This window comes from Scyliorhinus canicula, chromosome 13, assembly GCF_902713615.1.
Source record: "Scyliorhinus canicula chromosome 13, sScyCan1.1, whole genome shotgun sequence".
Taxonomy (NCBI): Eukaryota; Metazoa; Chordata; class Chondrichthyes; order Carcharhiniformes; family Scyliorhinidae; genus Scyliorhinus; species Scyliorhinus canicula.
Genome location: NC_052158.1, coordinates 19,429,081 through 19,448,646, shown reverse-complemented (window position 1 = coordinate 19,448,646; position 19,566 = coordinate 19,429,081). Strand labels below are relative to the sequence as shown.

At 47.0% G+C, this 19,566-nt stretch overlaps 1 long non-coding RNA gene across 1 annotated transcript; it reads left to right on the top strand.

The window, feature by feature from the left end:
- The first annotated feature begins 12,525 nt into the window (after positions 1-12,525).
- On the top strand, positions 12,526-17,499 carry LOC119976064. Its single transcript, XR_005462863.1, has 3 exons — positions 12,526-12,598; positions 14,220-14,308; positions 17,415-17,499. It is a non-coding gene; the product is annotated as an uncharacterized LOC119976064 (long non-coding RNA).
- Positions 17,500-19,566: the final 2,067 nt, after the last annotated feature.

Below are 19,566 nucleotides of genomic sequence, written 5' to 3'. Positions count from 1 at the left end.
CACAAAAAACGAGGGATCCACAAAAAACGAGGGATCCACAAAAACCGAGGGATCCACAAAAACGAGGGATCCACAAAAAACGAGGGATCCACAAAAAACGAGGGATCCACAAAAAACGAGGGATCCACAAAAAACGAGGGATCCACAAAAAACGAGGGATCCACAAAAAACGAGGATCCACAAAAACGAGGGATTCCACAAAAAACCGAGGGATCCACAAAAACCGAGGGATCCACAAAAACCGAGGGATCCACAAAAACCGAGGGATCCACAAAACCGAGGGATCCACAAAAACCGAGGGATCCACAAAAACCGAGGGATCCACAAAAAACCGAGGGATCCACAAAAAACCGAGGGATCCACAAAAAACCGAGGGATCCACAAAAAACCGAGGGATCCACAAAAACCGAGGGATCCACAAAAACCGAGGGATCCACAAAAACCGAGGGATCCACAAAAACCGAGGGATCCACAAAAAACCGAGGGATCCACAAAAACCGAGGGATCCACAAAAACCGAGGGATCCACAAAAACCGAGGGATCCACAAAAACCGAGGGATCCACAAAAACCGAGGGATCCACAAAAAACCGAGGGATCCACAAAAACCGAGGGATCCACAAAAACCGAGGGATCCACAAAAACCGAGGGATCCACAAAAACCGAGGGATCCACAAAAACCGAGGGATCCACAAAAACCGAGGGATCCACAAAAACCGAGGGATCCACAAAAACCGAGGGATCCACAAAAACCGAGGGATCCACAAAAACCGAGGGATCCACAAAAACCGAGGGATCCACAAAAACCGAGGGATCCACAAAACCGAGGGATCCACAAAAACCGAGGGATCCACAAAAACCGGGGATCCACAAAAACCGGGGGATCCACAAAAACCGGGGGATCCACAAAACCCGAGGGGATCCACAAAAAAAAAAAACCCGGGGGGATCCACAAAAAAAAACCCGAGGGGATCCACAAAAAAAAAAACCCGAGGGGATCCACAAAAAAAAAAAACCCGAGGGGATCCACAAAAAAAAAAAACCCGAGGGGATCCACAAAAAAAAAACCCGAGGGGATCCACAAAAAAAAAAAACCCGAGGGGATCCACAAAAAAAAAAACCCGAGGGAAACCACAAAAAAAAAAACCCGAGGGGAACCACAAAAAAAAAACCAGGGGATCCACAAAAAAAAAAACCCGAGGGGATCCACAAAAAAAAAAACCCGAGGGGATCCACAAAAAAAAAAAACCCGAGGGGATCCACAAAAAAAAACCCGAGGGGATCCACAAAAAAAAAAACCCGAGGGGATCCACAAAAAAAAACCCGAGGGGATCCACAAAAAAAAAAAACCCGAGGGGATCCACAAAAAAAAAACCCGAGGGGATCCACAAAAAAAAAAAAACGAGGGGATCCACAAAAAAAAAACCCGAGGGGATCCACAAAAAAAAAACCCGAGGGGATCCAAAAAAAAAAAACCCAGGGGAACCACAAAAAAAAAAACCCGAGGGGATCCACAAAAAAAAAAAACCCGAGGGGATCCACAAAAAAAAAACCCGAGGGGATCCACAAAAAAAAAACCCGAGGGGATCCACAAAAAAAAAACCCGAGGGGATCCACAAAAAAAAAAACCCGAGGGGATCCACAAAAAAAAAACCCGAGGGGATCCACAAAAAAAAAACCCGAGGGGATCCACAAAAAAAAAAACCCGAGGGGATCCAAAAAAAAAAAACCCGGGGGACCCACAAAAAAAAAAAACCGAGGGGATCCAAAAAAAAAAAAACCCGAGGGGATCCACAAAAAAAAAACCGAGGGGATCCACAAAAAAAAACCCGAGGGGATCCACAAAAAAAAAAACCCGAGGGGATCCACAAAAAAAAAAACCCGAGGGGATCCACAAAAAAAAAAACCCGAGGGGATCCACAAAAAAAAAAAACCCGAGGGGATCCACAAAAAAAAAACCCGAGGGGATCCACAAAAAAAACCCGAGGGGATCACAAAAAAAAAACCCGAGGGGATCCACAAAAAAAAAACCCGAGGGGATCCACAAAAAAAACCAGGGGATCCACAAAAAAAAAAACCCGAGGGGATCCACAAAAAAAAAACCCGAGGGGATCCACAAAAAAAAAACCCGAGGGGATCCACAAAAAAAAAAAACCCGAGGGGATCCACAAAAAAAAAAAACCCGAGGGGATCCACAAAAAAAAAAACCGAGGGGATCCACAAAAAAAAAAACCCGAGGGATCCACAAAAACCGAGGGGATCCACAAAAACCGAGGGATCCACAAAAACCGAGGGATCCACAAAAACCGAGGGATCCTCAAAAACCGAGGGATCCTCAAAAACCGAGGGATCCTCAAAAACCGAGGGATCCTCAAAAACGAGGTCCACAAAAAACCGAGGGAGACTCCACAGACAGTGACCCTGGAGCTGTGAAGCATTTATGCTAACCACCATGCTACCCTGCTGCCCGTTGTTCACTGGGTTTGGGGGGGTGGGGGGGGATGTTATACATGCGTTGATACGGTCTTCGGGGTGTTACAGTTATTATGCGGTTATTTGTTGCATTTCATTGTTGTCATATTTCTGTAAAAAAATTCCAATAAAAATTATTTTTAAAAAAAGCAGATGCTGCCAGACCTGCTGAGATTTCCCAGCAGTAATTTTGCTTTTATATATGTGCATGTTTATATATAAATATCCAATACATTAAGGAGCACAACAGGTAACTTATTGGAAATGACTCCAATCAGCAGCCACTTGCACCAATTAACACTCCAGTAGTCTTAGTTTTCTGCCAATTTCACTTTATTCTTTCCCCTTTGAACTCCGGCTTAAAGTGCGTGCTGACAAACATGCTGGGATACTATTGCCCAAATTCCAACTGCAGAAAGGGAATAAACACAAATTAAACCTTCAGCAGCAAACGAACCATTGGATAGTGACCTGTTTAATTTGTATGTCCCTCACATTTCAGTTATTTTCTTAAAACTCACCTTTTGTTTGTTCTGTAGTTTAATGAGCCCATGTAACAGAAATATCATAGTTTTAAAAAAAATAAAAAATTTAGAGTACCAAATTTTTTTTTTTCCAATTTAAGGGGCAATTTAGCATAGCAAATCCACCTGCCCTGCAAATCTTTGGTTTGTGGGTGCGAGACCCCCACAAACACTGGGAGAATGTGCAAACTCCACATGGACAGTGACCCAGGGTTGGGATCGAACCTGGGACTTCGTGCGAGAAACACCCTAGTTACATTAAAGATGCATGCCACTTTCTGGAGACATTTAACTCACTAACTGTACTGTCCAATGCCATGCTGCTCTTTAAAATGGACATTGAAAGCCTGTACACAAATGTAGAATCAGGTATATGCTGACTGTTGACAACATCTTTTTAGTCTAACAGATAAGATGACGCTTTCATCCAGTTCCTACACTTGAATTTTGTTAAAAACAACTTCTGAATTCACGCATGAAGTTTATCTTCAAATCAAAGGTACTGTATGGGTAAGAATTTTGTCCCAGACCATGCAAACATAAACCTAACAGACTGGGAAGGTAATGTATCCTAAACTCCCCCATGTTAAAGTTAGTTGAATGACAGACACAAGAAAAGTATCCATTTCTTATGCACAGCAGTATTGAAATTGGCACAAGAAACGGGCATAAACTAGAAATTAAAGCGCTCCTGGCCAATATACTTGCACTTCTACATACAAAAATCATTCTAAACACCTTCTGTGAACTGTTTGGAGCACTGAGTGATGGGAAGGGTAGAGATGAGAGACACAGCTACTGTAGAGGAAGGTATCTTGGGAAGTTCTAGTTTTTATCATGTTTAATTTTGGAAAAAAGTATTTCGTGTTGGGTCTCCCTGTATGACTGGCATTCCATTTTCGTTGTCGATAAATTGTTGTTGCCAACTTCCTGCCTTGTTTGTTCTCTCCTGAGAAAGCTGTTTTGAGGGCGACATGGTGGCCAGTAGTTAGCAGTGCTGCCTACGGCACTGAGGACCCAGGTTCGATCCCAGCCCCGGGTCACTGTCTGCGACGGGTTTGCAATCTCCCCGTATCTGCGTGGGTCTCAGTCCCACAGCCCAAAGATGTGCAGGTTAGATGGTTTGGACACACTGAATTACCCCTTCATTGGAAAAAAAATTACTTTTTAAAAGAAAGGTGTCAGTGAAAGGTACGGTAAAGTCACCAGTGCCAGATGACCATAGGCTGCTTTCTCCTTTAAGGGGGAGAGCTGACTGGTGGTGATTTAACCTGAGGATCACCACCCCTCAGGCCAGGGACAAGGTTGAGAAGACGGGGCCTTCATGAATAACCTCGGCCGGTACGGGAATTGAACCCATGCTGCTGTCCCTGCTCTGCATTACGACCCCTCCTGATTTATAGTTGGCCAGTACAAAATAAAAGACACGTCCTAACATTGTGTGTCAAATTCAAATCTTTTTCATAAAAACAGGATCTGCTGTAAACCTTCAAAGTAGATAAAACCCATTCCGCTCTTGACAGCATGTTAACGAGACACTGGTCGTTCCGGGTTTCAGGATATATTGGAAATTGCTGGTCGTAAAATATTGATATAGTGCAAGCAATTTGTTGCATTGGTGGTACATATTTATAATATTTATAATACTGCTGCCTGGGTGCCAGGGACCCAGATTTGATTCCAGCCATGGGTGACTGTCTGAGGAGCCTGCACATTCTTCCCGTGTCTGTGTGGGTTTCCTCCATGTGCTCCGGTTAACTCTTAATATTCAGTGATGTGCAGGTTGGTGGATTTGCCATGGTCAATGCACGGGGTTATGGGGATAGGGTGGGGGAGTGGACCAAGGCAGAGGGGCCGTTTGGAGGCTTGGTGCAGACTCAATGGACTGAATGGCCTCTTGCACTGTCTGAATTCAATGGATGGTGGAGCAGGGAAAAAAACGCTCAATCCTCATTTTCATTGTGTGCGGGTTTGCATTATTTTTAATTTAACATACCTAATTCTCTTTTTCCAATTAAGGGGCAATTTAGTCTGGCCAAAACACCTACCTTGCACATCTTTTTGGGTTGTGGGGATGACACCCACGCAAACACTGGGTAATGTGCAAACTCCACATGGACGGGGGGCCAGGATTGAACCCGGGTCCTCAGTGCTGTGAGGTAGCAGTGCTAACCTAAAGTAGCCAGCATTGAAGAGATATAATCTGTCATTGTGAAAGCAGATTCTGTCCCTTCTCTGTACAGGGGTTACACTTTCTCATTGGCCACCCCTATTATTGAGTTCAGCAATAATGAATTTGTCACCTCGCTCTCATCCACCAGGTACTTTCCCTACCTGCCTCTCTCTAATTGTGAGGTACCTCATGTATTCTATTGAAATAAACCGATGTTTTGTACTGAATACAATGTCAAATTTGAACTGCAATGCGCTTTTGTAAATTTGATAAATAAAGTATATACTTTGTGAGAAAGGTTGGCCACTGTTTTCTGTTTGTTGAGTTGAGTGCCTTTATTAAATACTGTACATTAACTCCAGATCCAGGAGCTGGTGACTGAAGCAGGTTTAGCTGTGAGGGTTAATGTTATTTATAATATTGTGTAAGTAATTGAAGAATCAGTGATTCGGCCTGGGTGATCCCATTGCACAGAATTGTGGGACTTGCTTCACTTAAATTTCAGCCGCCACTTCTTCAATCTATGTCACTGTTCCGCAGCTCTGGAACCATTTTTGTGAATCTTTCTTTAGGAACTTTTCCTAGTTGTTGTTCTTCCATGCAAGGTGATGGTCATGCAACAAATCTATTGGAGATAGGACAGTGCACATTTGAGGCAGATTCTCCCACACGTTTTCCATACGAAGTGGTTATCAGGTATTAGTGTGGTCCATCATTTTATTGTTGAGACTTGTTGCCAAGCCACTGTGGCCACTCATAGTGGCTGGCACACACTGGTCCACAAGTCATGTTGCCACTAATATAATAATCTGCAGTGTGTAACATGTTCAAAGCAGAGAAATCTTGGAAACTTAATCAGATCAACCTCTGTCGGTGGGGTATCTGGTCAACATCTGAAGGTGGAGGATGGGAAACGACGTTTAGGCCAATAACCATTGGTCAGAACACATGGGAGGATAGAAATTAAATACATTGAATGTGTAAAATGTGCAGGAGAGTTGTGAATAGAGACTATAATCGCTATTACCTTTATTGTAAACTGAAGCAGAGAGATTGGAGCTGAGAAACAGCCAGAAGGATATTGTGTCTAGTGCACAACTTACATTCCAGCCTATTTTTGTGTCAACAGAAAATGGTTCCCTTCCCCCGACTATGATAGTCCAGCAGCCAAATATGAGAAATGAACATTGGAAATTGTAGCATATTGCCTTTCAGGACAGTTGGGGATGGGTAACGAATGCCAGCCCAGCCAGTGATGCCCACGTCCCTTGAATGAATAAACAAAAAGTTGCTTACGACAATGTGGAGGCAGTAATAGCACAATCACGACCTTCTTCATAGAAAGCATATTGAAACTTGCACAAATTGATTCTTTTTTCCTTTTCGCAAGGACAATATTGCAGAAGTTCTCCTCAGCTAAATTCCAGGTCAGTTTGTCAGTTTACATCTCCAAAACCAGTATATGCTGGAAATAACTATTGGGGTGGTGCAGTGGTTAACACTGCTGCCTCACGGCGATGAAGAGCTGGTTTGATTCCGGCCCCATACCACAGTCGGTGTGGAGTTTGCACATTCTCTCCATGTCTGCAAGGGTCTCACCCCCACAACCCAAAGATGGCAGGTTATTTTGTCCAAAAGGAGAGAATTTCTGTCCAAAAGGAGAGAATTTCTGTCCAAAAGGAGAGAGAAAACCTGGTTGGTTTGGTTGTCCCGCCCCGCCCCGCCCCGCCCCGCCCAAAAGGAGAGAGAAAACCTGGTTGGTTTGGTTTGTCCCGCCCCGCCCAAAAGGAGAGAGAAAACCTGGTTGGTTTGGTTTGTCCCGCCCGCCCAAAAGGAGAGAGAAAACCTGGTTGGTTTGGTTTGTCCCGCCCGCCCAAAAGGAGAGAGAAAACCTGGTTGGTTTGGTTTGTCCCGCCCAAAAGAATTCAATTGTCGGGCGGGATTGGAGGTGGGTGGTGTCGGCGCTGTGATTGGAGCTCCTGCCTCCATTGGACTGTATAAAACTGCTTCAGTCCGTCTCAGCAGCAGCCAGTGTTTCGCTCCTCCTCATTCGCACACAGCCGGGATCCCGGACTTGTTGTCAGGCTGCAGTCGGAGCCTCTCTGTCCGGGGCTGCAGATTTGTGGATGGACCGGGGAGTTTCTGTCATCTTTTCCCTCGGCTGCTTTTACGTGGGCCTCTCCTTCGGAGCGGGAGGTAAGGATGCCAATCCGGCAATTTGAGTTTTGTGATCGGCTCCTCCAGGCGGGGGAGGTCGGGAAACAGAGTGGGAAAGTGGACAGCATTTCAGTATTCAACCATCGGATCCTATTCTGTGCCGCCCAATCGTCTACTTTTTGCCCTTTCTGCTGTTCCGGGGTTGTCAGAGACCCTGTCAGGCTTGAAGTGAAACCTTTAGATTTGTAAATGGATGTTCGACCCGCTGCTTGGGGGGGAGGGGGAGGGGGCAGAGGGAGGGGGGAAGAGGCTGGTTGGGGGAGGGGGGGGGGAAGAGGCTGGTTGGGGGAGGGGGGGGGGAGAGGCTGGTTGGGGGAGGGGGGTGGGAGAGGCGTTGGGGGAGGGGGGGGGGAGGCTGGTTGGGGGAGGGGGGGGGGGGAGAGGGGTTGGGGGAGGGGGGGGGGAAGAGGCTGGTTGGGGGGGGGGGGAAGAGGCTGGTTGGGGGAGGGGGGGAAGAGGCTGGTTGGGGGAGGGGGGGGGAAGAGGCTGGTTGGGGGAGGGGGGGGAAGAGGCTGGTTGGGGGAGGGGGGGGAAGAGGCTGGTTGGGGGAGGGGGGGGAAGAGGTGGTTGGGGGAGGGGGGGGGGGGGAAGAGGCTGGTTGGGGGAGGGGGGGGAAGAGGCTGGTTGGGGGAGGGGGGGGAAGAGGCTGGTTGGGGGAGGGGGGGAAGAGGCTGGTTGGGGGAGGGGGGGAAGAGGCTGGTTGGGGGAGGGGGGGAAGAGGCTGGTTGGGGGAGGGGGGGGGGAAGAGGCTGGTTGGGGGAGGGGGGGGGGGAAGAGGCTGGTTGGGGGAGGGGGGGAAGAGGCTGGTTGGGGGAGGGGGGGAAGAGGCTGGTTGGGGGAGGGGGGGGAAGAGGCTGGTTGGGGGAGGGGGGGAAGAGGCTGGTTGGGGGAGGGGGGGGAAGAGGCTGGTTGGGGGGGGGGGGGGGAGGCTGGTTGGGGAGGGGGGGGGGGGAGAGGCTGGTTGGGGGGAGGGGGGGGGGGAGGCTGGTTGGGGGGGGGGGGGGGGAGGCTGGTTGGGGGAGGGGGGGGGAAGAGGCTGGTTGGGGGAGGGGGGGGGAAGAGGTGGTTGGGGGAGGGGGGGGGAAGAGGCTGGTTGGGTGAGGGGGGGGGAAGAGGCTGGTTGGGGAGGGGGGGGGAAGAGGCTGGTTGGGGGAGGGGGGGGAAGAGGCTGGTGGGAGGGGGGGGGAAGAGGCTGGTTGGGGGAGGGGGGGAAGAGGGGGGGAGGGGGGGAAGAGGCTGGTTAGGGGAGGGGGGAGAGGCTGGTTGTGGGGGGGAGGTTGGTAGGGGGGGGCGGGGGGGGCTGGTTGGGGAGCCGGAGTAGGACTGGGGGCGTGATTGTCTGCAAATGTGAAAGCTGCCGTGAAACTGGCCTAGTTCACGGCAGCCTCACGGGACCCGATTCTCTCCTCCCCCCCCCCCCCCCCGGTCGGGGCGCACAGAGGGGCCCTGTGAACCACGGCATGCAGGCTTAGCGAACTTCGCTAAGCCCGCGCACAAAGGTAATGGCGGGTATGTGCACGATGACGTCATTTGGCTCCAACGACAACGGCTCCAACCCGCGCATGCGCGGATGAGTCAGCAGGCATATGCGTGAAATCCACGCATGCGCGGGCCGTCATGCCACTCAGCCGTCCCGCGGACTGATCCAGCGGGGCAGCGGAGGAACAGGTGCGCGGGTATCGGACCCGCTGCCCGCAATCGGTGGGCACGATCGCGGGCCCATGCCACCCTTGGCACGGTTCTCCAGTACGGCACTTTGCGGCCGTTTTCATGAACGGTGAGAGCAGGTGTGTTTGAGTTCGTGAAAACGGCCGTAAAGGCCTGGGAACTCGGCCCATCGGATAGGGGAGAATCACTGTTCGCCGTAAAAAAACGGCGAGCAGCGATTCGTGTCGGGGGGGGAGAGAGAATAGCGGGAGGAGGGAAAAAATGTCGGAAGGCCCTCCCGCTATTCTCCGACCCGTCGTGGGGGGTGGAGAATCGTGCCCTGGGTGTTTCGCTCCCTCAATCCGCACACAGCCGGGATTCCGGACTTGTTGTCAGGCTGCAGTCGGAGCCTCTCCGCCTCCAGATCACGGCCCGGCCACGATCGGAAGCTCCCGATTGCAGCTGGACCCTGTGGCACCCCCCTCCCAGAGTCAGATCACACCCCCCTCAGAGTCAGATACCCCCCCCCCTCCAGAGTCAGATCACCCCCCCCCCCCAGAGTCAGATCACCCCCCCCCCTCCCAGAGTCAGATCACCCCCCTCCAACAGGACGTCCACAGTGACCGTGGGTCCAAACTCCCGGCGGATGGTACCAGTTTGAACCGCCACGGGGGCCTATTTCAGCGCCCCCCCCCCCCCCCCCCCCCCCCCCCCCCCAACCGGCGACCGTGTGGCCGCGATTGGCGCCGATTCTCCAGTCGCCGGAGAATCGGCGGCCCAGCTTTGGAGCAGCGCTGTGCGAATTTCCTGCGCCCTGGGCAATTCTCCAGTGTGTTACGGGCTGGGAGAATCCCGGCCCATGGCCCTTATCAGTAACCAAAGAAGAAGAATAGAAGTTGCTAAAGCTGAGTGGAACCTCGACTCCCAAAAATCCAGGTTTAGAAAAGTCACCGAACACTTGCATAAATAAAATTATTGTTATTTGTCAGTTCTTTGTTTAATTGCCAGCGTTTAACTAACTTATTTTGTCTATCAGTTGGACAGGAAGAAGTACCTGCTGTCATTGGTTCATCACCGTTATTGGATCCTGAAATCGGAGAGGCTGGGCAACAGTGAAGTTATATGGGAATTCATTGGCAGTGATGCAAACCTTGTTACTATTTTGGATTACGTACCAGATCTCACTAAAGAGGAGCCAAATGAACAGTTCAAAGATCGTTTACATTTTAATGAGTCCACTGCCGCTCTGACAGTAATTAATGTAACAGTTAGAGACGAAGGAATTTATATACTCACAGTAAATGGAAGACTGAGAAGCAGGATCATTTTGAAATTCTTTGGTAAGTAGTTTCATTACTTTGTCACTTGAAAGTGTTGCAGCTCATTAATTACTCTTTTTTAAAATGTAGATTTAGAGTACCCAATTATTTTTTATTCCAATTTAGGGGCAGTTTAGTGTGGCTAATCCACCTAACCTGCACATCTTTGGGTTGTGGGGGTGAAACCCATGCAGACATGGCGAGAATGTACAAACTCTACACAGACAGTGACCAGGATGACCGGGATTCAAACCCAGGTCATCAGCGGCGCAGTCCCATTGCTAACCACTGAGCCACATGCTGCCCTTTTTACTCAGTAACTTAAGAAATGAGGCACAGAATTGTTGTTGTTGATTTTGCTGAAGACAAAACTTAAATCACTTATCCATAGGCAAAAAACTGAAATGCAACTTGCATGAAATGGGGGAGAGACTCTATACCGGACACAGCAAATATCCAGCAGGAGACCCACTTGTCGCCCCTGAGCCAGGCCACTCGAGTGTACTGAAGACAATGACATCAATACAGAACGGGAAGATAAATCTAATATGACCACATCCAACCTGTACTGATGACCACCTAGAAATGTAGGAACAGGAATAGGTCAAACAACCATTCCAAGTTATCATGGCTGATCCTCTACCTCAAAGCTGTACTTTTGTGCTCCCCATACCTTGAGTGCATTACTGTCAAAATCTAATGTGTCTTGGCCTCCATAGCCTTCTGTGGTAGATAATTCCACAGGATCACCACCTCCTGGGTGAAGAAAATTCTTCTATCATTCCTAAATTGATCCTATCCTGTATCTGCGATTGTGATCCCATAAGCAAAGACCCCCACCTGGCTTACTCGCTCTTCGAACTTCTTCCCGTAACAGCCTCTCTGAACAGGTGCTGGAATGTGGCGACTAGGGACTTTTCACAGTAACTTCATTTGAAGCCTACTCGTGACAATAAGCGATTTTGTTGGGATTATGGCATCGGAGGTTCAGTTCAGGATTGATGCAGTGAGGTTCCTTTGAAGGACAGAGCTTGTTAAACAACACAAACTTATTGTGAAGCAGTGATGTCCATGTGCTCATATCTGTTTATTCTCTTCTTGCAGAACCGCTTTCTGAACCTTCAATAAACTACTACCTGTGTGAATACCACTATTACACTGACTTGCCAAGTGAGGACAGGGAAAGCAAGTTCCGTTCTGTGGTGGAAGGATGGCAAAATAATAACAATGGCCAACATTTATCAGTTGGATGCAAACTAACAGCTCGTTGGATTATTTATGAAAGCCAACAAATCCGACTGTGGGATCTTCACTTGCACCATGAAGAACCCTGTTAGCGAGAGAAGAGTTATTCATTCGCTCTTTCTATAATGGTGACTGCCATTCTGTTAACGGTAAGGCAGCCAGTCAGTCTATTTAATAGTTGCAATCAATATTTTAATGATGTGCATTGAAGTCAGCATTGCTAAAGAAATGTATTGTAAGAATAACACTTCTCTTGCCATATGAAGAAACTAGTAGGATGGAAAATCAGATTGACAGCTTACGAAATAATATCCAGATCCATATTCCCAGCACCAAATAAATCCAGCTCAAGACAGGCTTCTGAACTAGAGGGGAACAAAGGAAGAGCTTCAAAGACACCCTGAAGACTTGCCTCGAAAAATACATTCTCTCTCTGTCTGGCACTTACTTCGAGGAATACAACACTAACGTCTAAACTCCATGTCTGGGAGACCCTTTACTAAGAAGAGACCTAAGTGGAGGAACCACCTGATTGAAGGGAACAAATCTTCGAGGACACCCAAGCAAGGAAGCCTTGGAAAAGGAGACCCGAGAAAGGAATATGGGCGATCTAGAGTCAAAAGGACCAATTCCCATCTTCCCAGAAACACCTGCCAAGTGTGTGGTCGAAGCTGCAGCTCTAGGATCAGGCTCATCAGCCGTGCAAGACCTCTCCGAACCCATGACCAGTAACTCGGGAGTTTCTTAGGTGGGCAATCATACCCGTTAGCGAGTGATCGCTGAAGAAGAAGATTACAATATCTATTTATTGGAGTTGTCTTGAGTATATTGTAGTGAATATTTTAATTAATGTTTGATTCGAACTGAAGTTCATGTATTTATGTGAAATCTATTGCAGGTAACGAATGTGAGCCATCAAAGCCCCATGTGAACAATGTACAAGCGAATGTAATTCTTCTTGTGATAGTGGTGATGTTCTTAGTCGTTGCATTTTCCATCGTATGTAAGTATTGATAATTGAAGCTGTTACAACTACAGACTGGGTTGGGGGGGGTGATAATTTAAACATTGCTAATTTATCCTCTCTCCACCCATTCTATAATCAGACAGGTGTTTTCATTTTTCTTCCCCCTTACGTGGTGGTTGTACTTATTTTTTAATTTGCAATTTAGTGTTGCCTGTCCATCTTTAGGGTTGGTGGGGGTGAGACCCATCCAGGCATGGGGAGAATGTGCAAACTCCACATGGACTGGGATCGAACCTGGTCCTCGGCACCATGAGGTGGCAGTGCTAACCATTGAGCTGCCCTACTGTGGTTGGAAGATTTTAGGATTTCCAGGTATAAAATCCTTCTAATTACAAACTCTTTAAGGTCAGAATTTCTTTCTTTAAAAATAAATTGAGTACCAATTCATTTTTTTCCAATTAAGGGGCAATTTAGTGTGGCTAATCTACCGAGCCTGCATATCTTGGGTTGCAGGGGTGAAACCCACGCAAACACTGAGAATGTGCAAACTCCACAAGGACAGTGACCTGGAGCTGGGATCGAACCTCGGGCCTCAGTGCCGTGAGACAGCAGGGCTAACCCATTGTGCCACCATACTGCCTTTAACTTCTTAATTTCTAACTTTGGAGTCCTCCTTTGTAGTTGATCTAACAAGGTACAAATAACTAGTATTTGTCAAACCAGATTTTACACCTGCATTGGGGAAAACCTGGAAGTTCCTCTTTCATAACCCAGGATATCCAAACCAATTTGAGCCTATTGTTGGTAGGTCCAAAAATAATTTATGTATGTGACTATTGATTTTTCTTATCCATTTTCTTCCTTTGACTGCCTCATTCTGTTTGTGATTTGATTTATAAAACAGACCTGTAGCACTCTGGTCTTAACATTCCTCTCCAGTGGAATCAATAAAATAAACAGACCAACAATAATATGGAAGTTCACATGAGTTGTTCAACTTTTGTACACTTTATTTGGTAAAATTCAATGGGAGAAAATGTTTTGCAGGGAAATGAATTGCAGACTGATATTTGATGATTTGTTGAATGAAAACTTAGTTCGTTCATTTTTGCATCAGTGTCATTTATTATATGTTCACATCAACAGATCGGAAATGAGAATAGACAACTTAAAATGGCTGTCCTGCCATGGAAAAGATCATGATGCATTAAGTATGTGATCAAGTTTGATTACAGCTGTTGCATTAAGTATTGTGATCAAGTTTGATTTACAGCTGTTGCTCTGAAACTTTTTGCACAGGAATATCCTTGTAGTTTTTTACATGTGTAAGAAAATGGAAAAGTCGTTTCACTTTGCTGTTCGTGATTCCTAAGAGTATAACTGCTCCTGTGCTGACTGTACTGTCAAAATTAATACATGTATGTTCCTAGAGACAGACAGATAAAGGGGGATATGTTTCCATTTAAGCCCTGTTCAATATCTTAAAGGGAAATTAAATAAAACCAACTTTCTCCATGTGGGCAAGACATGTTTAACATTTATAACCAATTTTGTCTTTATCAAATTATAATAAATAATCTTGTGAAAAGAACCCAAGTTTAAGGATTAGGGGTCCGGTGAAGAGATTTTACGTTTTCTCTCTTTCTCTCACTTTAAGGCCATGAGGTGTACTTAAAAGGCCGTGGGTGCTGTTGCAGGAGAGCCATTGAAGAGCATAAGGACCAGCTGAGGCAGAGGAAAGGTTGGGTGAGCCAGATGTTTCATTTGCGCTTCATCAGCAGAGGCTGGGGGGGGCGATATTGGTGGGCAAACGAGTGTGGTTCCAGATGGGAGATAGTGGTCGCCGACCAGGGGGGCAGGTACTAGATAGGAATGGATGTATTGGAAGGGAGGCTGGTGGTGTGGTTGGCGTATATGCCCCAAACTAGGCTGACGCTAGGTTTGTGACGAATGTTGGCTGCCATTCCGGATTTGGATACTCGCCAGTTGATATGGTGACGAGGGAAGGAACTGATCGCAATACAGTGTTGGACCTGAAGACAGATAGGTTCCTGCCACTCTCGCTGGCTCCTTCGGTGGGTGGGGGGGTGGGGGGGGGGGAGGGAGAGAGAGAGAGCAGGGAGAAATTATGCTGGCCGGGTTTATGAAGGAGATTGGAGGGATGTACCTATGGGAATTTTTACATCCATGAGTTGGGAGTCCTCGCTTTCTTTTCCACCAGTGCATAAGGTGTAACTTAAGATCGATTTCTTGTGGGGAAGGCGCTGCTAGGTGGGGTGAAGAAAGGCAGCGTATTTGGCGATCGTGATATTGGACCGCACTGGGTGGATGTGGTTTTGGAGAGGGGCCAGCGTGGAGGCTAGATGTGGGTTTGAGGGCGGGTCCAAATTTTTGTACTAAATGGGGAATGTGATAATTGAGGAGTACGTAAGGGTTTAACCGGATGGGAGGTTTCACCATTGGTGATATGGGAGACGGGAAGGGGGGTGGCGAGGTCGTTTATTTTAGGGCAAAAGTAGATAGGGAGGCCCAGGAGCAGTTTGATTGCAGAGAGTTTGGAGGTAGATGGGAGATAGTGCGGAGGACCCAGAACCAGGACGTTTTGGGAGGAGGAAGGAAGAAGTTCCAGGCGAAGTTTGATCTATCCACGGGGAGGCAGCTGAGGCGAGCGGAGGGAGTGTTGAGTATGGAGAGCTGGCCAGTCACAATTTCATAGAATTTACAGTGCAGAAGGAGGCCATTAGGCCCATCGAGTCTGCAGCGGACCTTGGAAAGAGCACCCAACACAAGCCCACACCTCCACCCTATCCCAGTAATCCCACCTAACCTTTTTTGGACACTAAAGGCAATTTAGCATGGCCAATCCACCTACCCGCATGTCTTTGGACTGTGGGAGGAAACTGAAGAACCCAGAGGAAACCCACGCAGACACTTGGAGAACATGCAGACTCCGCACAGACGGTGACCCAAGCTGGGAATCGAACATGGATCCTGGAGCTGAGGCACCTGTGCTGCCGGGCCAGCTCCATAGGTTAGGCAACAGCAAGGGAGATTGTGTGGATTAGAGATGGGACAGGGTGGGCTGGTAGTGGCACTGGAGCAGGTGAGTAAGACTTTTTATAAATTGAGTACCCCAATTATTTTCATTTTCGAGGGGCAATTTAGGTGCGGCCATCCATCTACTCTGCGCATATTTGGGTTGTGGGGTGAAACCCATGCAGACACGGGAGAATGTGCAAACTCCACATAGATATAGTGATCCTGGGGCTAGGATCGAACCAGGGTCCTCGGCCACCGTTAGGCAGCAGTGCTACGAAACTTTTATAGGGACTGTAGTAAGTTGGAGCTGCCATGGGAGGATTTCCAGGAGTGTCCGGAGGTGGTGAGGATGGGACTGGAGAAACCAATGGGGTTGGAAGAAGAGCAGCAGAGATGGGGAAGATGCAGTCGGTAAGGCTCTGGGGCCGGATGGGTTCCAGTGGAATTGTCAAGATCAGTTGGAACTGCTGATGGTGGAAATGTTTGAGGGTGCAATGGTTGGGGGTATTGCCAGAGACGATGGGGCAGGCATCCATCTCACTATTATTTTAAGTTGGAGAAGAATCCAGTAGAGTGTGGGTCGTACAGGCAGATTTCTCTGCTGAACGTGGATGCTATCATATTAGCCAAGGTGCTGGTGCTTAGATTGGAGGAGTGCCTCCTGAAGGTGTTTGGGCAGGATCAGATGGGGTTCGTTAAGGGCAGGCAGCTGTCGGTGAATGTGCAGCAACTGCAGAATGTGGTGCTTTCTCCGGCAGAAGGGAGTTGGGAGGAGGAGCTGCATTGCAAGCAGAGAAGGTGTTTGACCGGGTGGAATCTGCTGCATTGTTGGAGAAATTTGGGATTGGGCCCAGGTTTGTGGCGTGGGTGAAATTGTTATACAAGAATCTGACAGCATGTGTACAACGAATGATACAAATTCTGGGTACTTCCACTATTTTGGGGAACAAGGCAGGGTGTCCCATGTCTCTTTCTGGATTTGGGAGCCTGGTACCCTCTAGGCCATATTGGGGGTGTCAGACCTGTCGGAGTTGCAGACGGGTGCTGTGGGATGATGTTTTAGCCTTTCCTTCCATTGATCGCTCGCAGGCGAGTCCTGTTGGGGTGGAGGGTCAACTTATTTCTTCTTCTTTTTCTTCTTTTCCCCCCCCCGCACCCAAAATTTGCTCTTGAGGGTTCCACTAGAGATGGGGTTTGTTTATTTTACTCTTTGGGGATCTGGTTGCCATCAAAGAGGGGAAACGGGGTTGTGTGGATTTGAGTTTATTCTTTGTAAAAATGTTAACATATTGAAAATGTTAATAAATATTTTTCAAAAGAAGAGGAATGAGGGAAATACTGAAAGTGCTACATGCATGGAGATATGGTGTAATAAGTGCCAATTACTGATGTTGCATGATAAAAGTATAGAATGGCTAGCACTGTTGCTTCAGTGTCACAACCCAAGGTTCGATTCCTGACTTGGGTAACTGTCTGCATGTTCCTCCCCGTGTCTGCATGGGTTTCCTCCGGGTTCTCCTGTTTCCTTCCCACAAGTCCCAAAAGGTGTACTTGGTAGGTGAATTGGACATTCTGAATTCTCCCTCTGTGTACCCGAACAGGCGCTGGAGTGCCGTGACATGGGGATTTGCACAGTAACTTCATTTGCAGTGTTAATGTCAGCCTACTTGTGACACTAATAGAGATTATTATTCGAAACATCTAGTATATACCATTGTGTTAGCATTGTTTTCCCCCACATTTTTGTGTAAAAGAATCACCCTGTCTTCAACTGTTTGGAGACATTTAATTCCCTTTTGTCTTTTTTCTGTAGGAGCGGCGTGCACCATTCTTTAAACCCAGGAGTACTGATCCATTAAATGCCTTGAATCTGAGAATATGACTTCAATTCAGGAACTTTCCATTGAGGAACTATCTTAAATTTGTGATCCCTTTTGCTGCTTTCAATAAGTGCAGAATATGGCACAAAATGTATTTTTGAGGGCTGATGTTTGATTTTTCAGCGGCTATGGTTTTCACTGCTCCTTTTTCAAACTTTCAACTCCTTTACTATGTGATTGCATTACTTAAAGTACACTGCCGTCTGTGTTGAGTAGAGTGTTTAAGGCTCCCATCTTTAAGTGGGAGTGTAAATATGTTTGTATATTTATGGGGTTTGTATATTTATGGGTTTGTATATTTATGGGGTTTGTATATTTATGGGGTTATATTCGGAAAGCATCTTTTTCAAAGCCTCTAAATACTGTACTTCCGTTCTGTCTATTTTACAATGGGTAACTGATTGGAATTGATTCTCCAATCTGCAGCCAATTCTTGCACCGCTTAACACTCCAGTATTCTTTAGTTTTCTGCTAATTCCACTTTATTCTTTTCCCTTTGAACTCCAGTTTAAAGTGTGTGCTGACAAACCTGTCAGGATAGTCGGGAGACTATCGCCCAAATTCCAACTGTGCAGAAAGGGGACTACACACAAATTCAGCAGCAAGCTAACCCAGCTAATTTGCATGTCCTTCCCATTTCAGTCATTTTCTTTTTTTAAGCTAATGCACCTTTTGCTGGTTGGAACCCCATGTTACAGAAACACCCTAGTTACACTAAAGATACATGCCACTTTAAAATGGACGTGAAAGTCGACACAAATGTAGAAGCAGATGGGTATATGCTGGCTGTTTTACAACATTTTTCAGTCAAACAGATAAGCTGAAGCGACCATTGGTTCCGAAACTTGAATTTAATATAAATCTACTTTTAAATTCAAGAATGAAGTTTATCTTGAATCAAAGGTACTGTATGGGTAAGAATTGTGACCCAGTCCTTGCAAACATAAACCTACCAGAGTGGGAAGGTAATGTATTATTAAGGTGTCCCAAGCTTCCCGGTGTTAAACATATTTGAATTAGATATGCACACAAGAAAATATCCATTTCTTAAGCACAGCAGTATTGAAATTGGCACAAGAAAGCAGCAGGCATAAGCTCGAAACTAAAGCTCCCCACCCCACTCCTGGTCAATATAGCTGACGTACCTACTCACACTTCCACATACAAAAAAAACATCATTCTAAACACCTGTGAACTGTTTGGAGCATTGAGTGATGGGAAGGGGAGAGGTGAGAGACAGTTACTGTAGAGGAAGGTGCCTTGGGAAGTTCTAGTTTAAATTTGGAAAAATCTTTCCTGTGTTGGGTCTTCCTGTATCATAGAATTTACAGTGCAGAAGGAGGCCATTCGGCCCATCGAGTCTGAAGGTTAACACAAGGTCAACACCCCCACCCTATCCCCGTAACCCCACCCAACACTAAGGGCAATTTTGGACACTAAGGGCAATTTATCATGGCCAATCCACCTAACCTGCACATCTTTGGACTGTGGGAGGAAACCGGAGCACCCAGAGGAAACCCACGCACACACGATGAGGATGTGCAGACGCCGCACAGTGACCCAAGCCGGAATCGAACCTGGGACCCTGGAGCTGTGACGCAATTGTGCTATCCACAATGCTACCGTGCTGCCAAAATCCCCTGTGTGACAAATGTTCCATTTTTGTATTATAAATAATTGTTGTTCCCAACTCCCTGTCTGTTGCATCGTAGAAAGCTGTTTTTTTAATCTGAGGATCACCACCGCTCAGACCAGGGGCAAGATTGAGAAGGCGGGACCTTCACGAATAACCTCAGCCGGTGAGGGAATTGAACCCCTGCTGCTCTCCTTGCTCTGCATTACGACCCCTCCTCCTGATTTATAGTCGGTCAATGCAAAATAAAAGACCCCTTCCTAACATCGTGTGTCAAATGAAAATTTTGATGAAAACAGGATCTGCTGTAAACCTTCAAAGTAGATAAAAGCCATACTGCACTTTACAGTATGTTTTTTAAAATAAATTTAGAGTACCCAATTTTTTTTTTTCCAATTTAGGGATAATTTAGCATAGCCAATCCACCTAATCTGCGCATCTTTGGGTTGTGG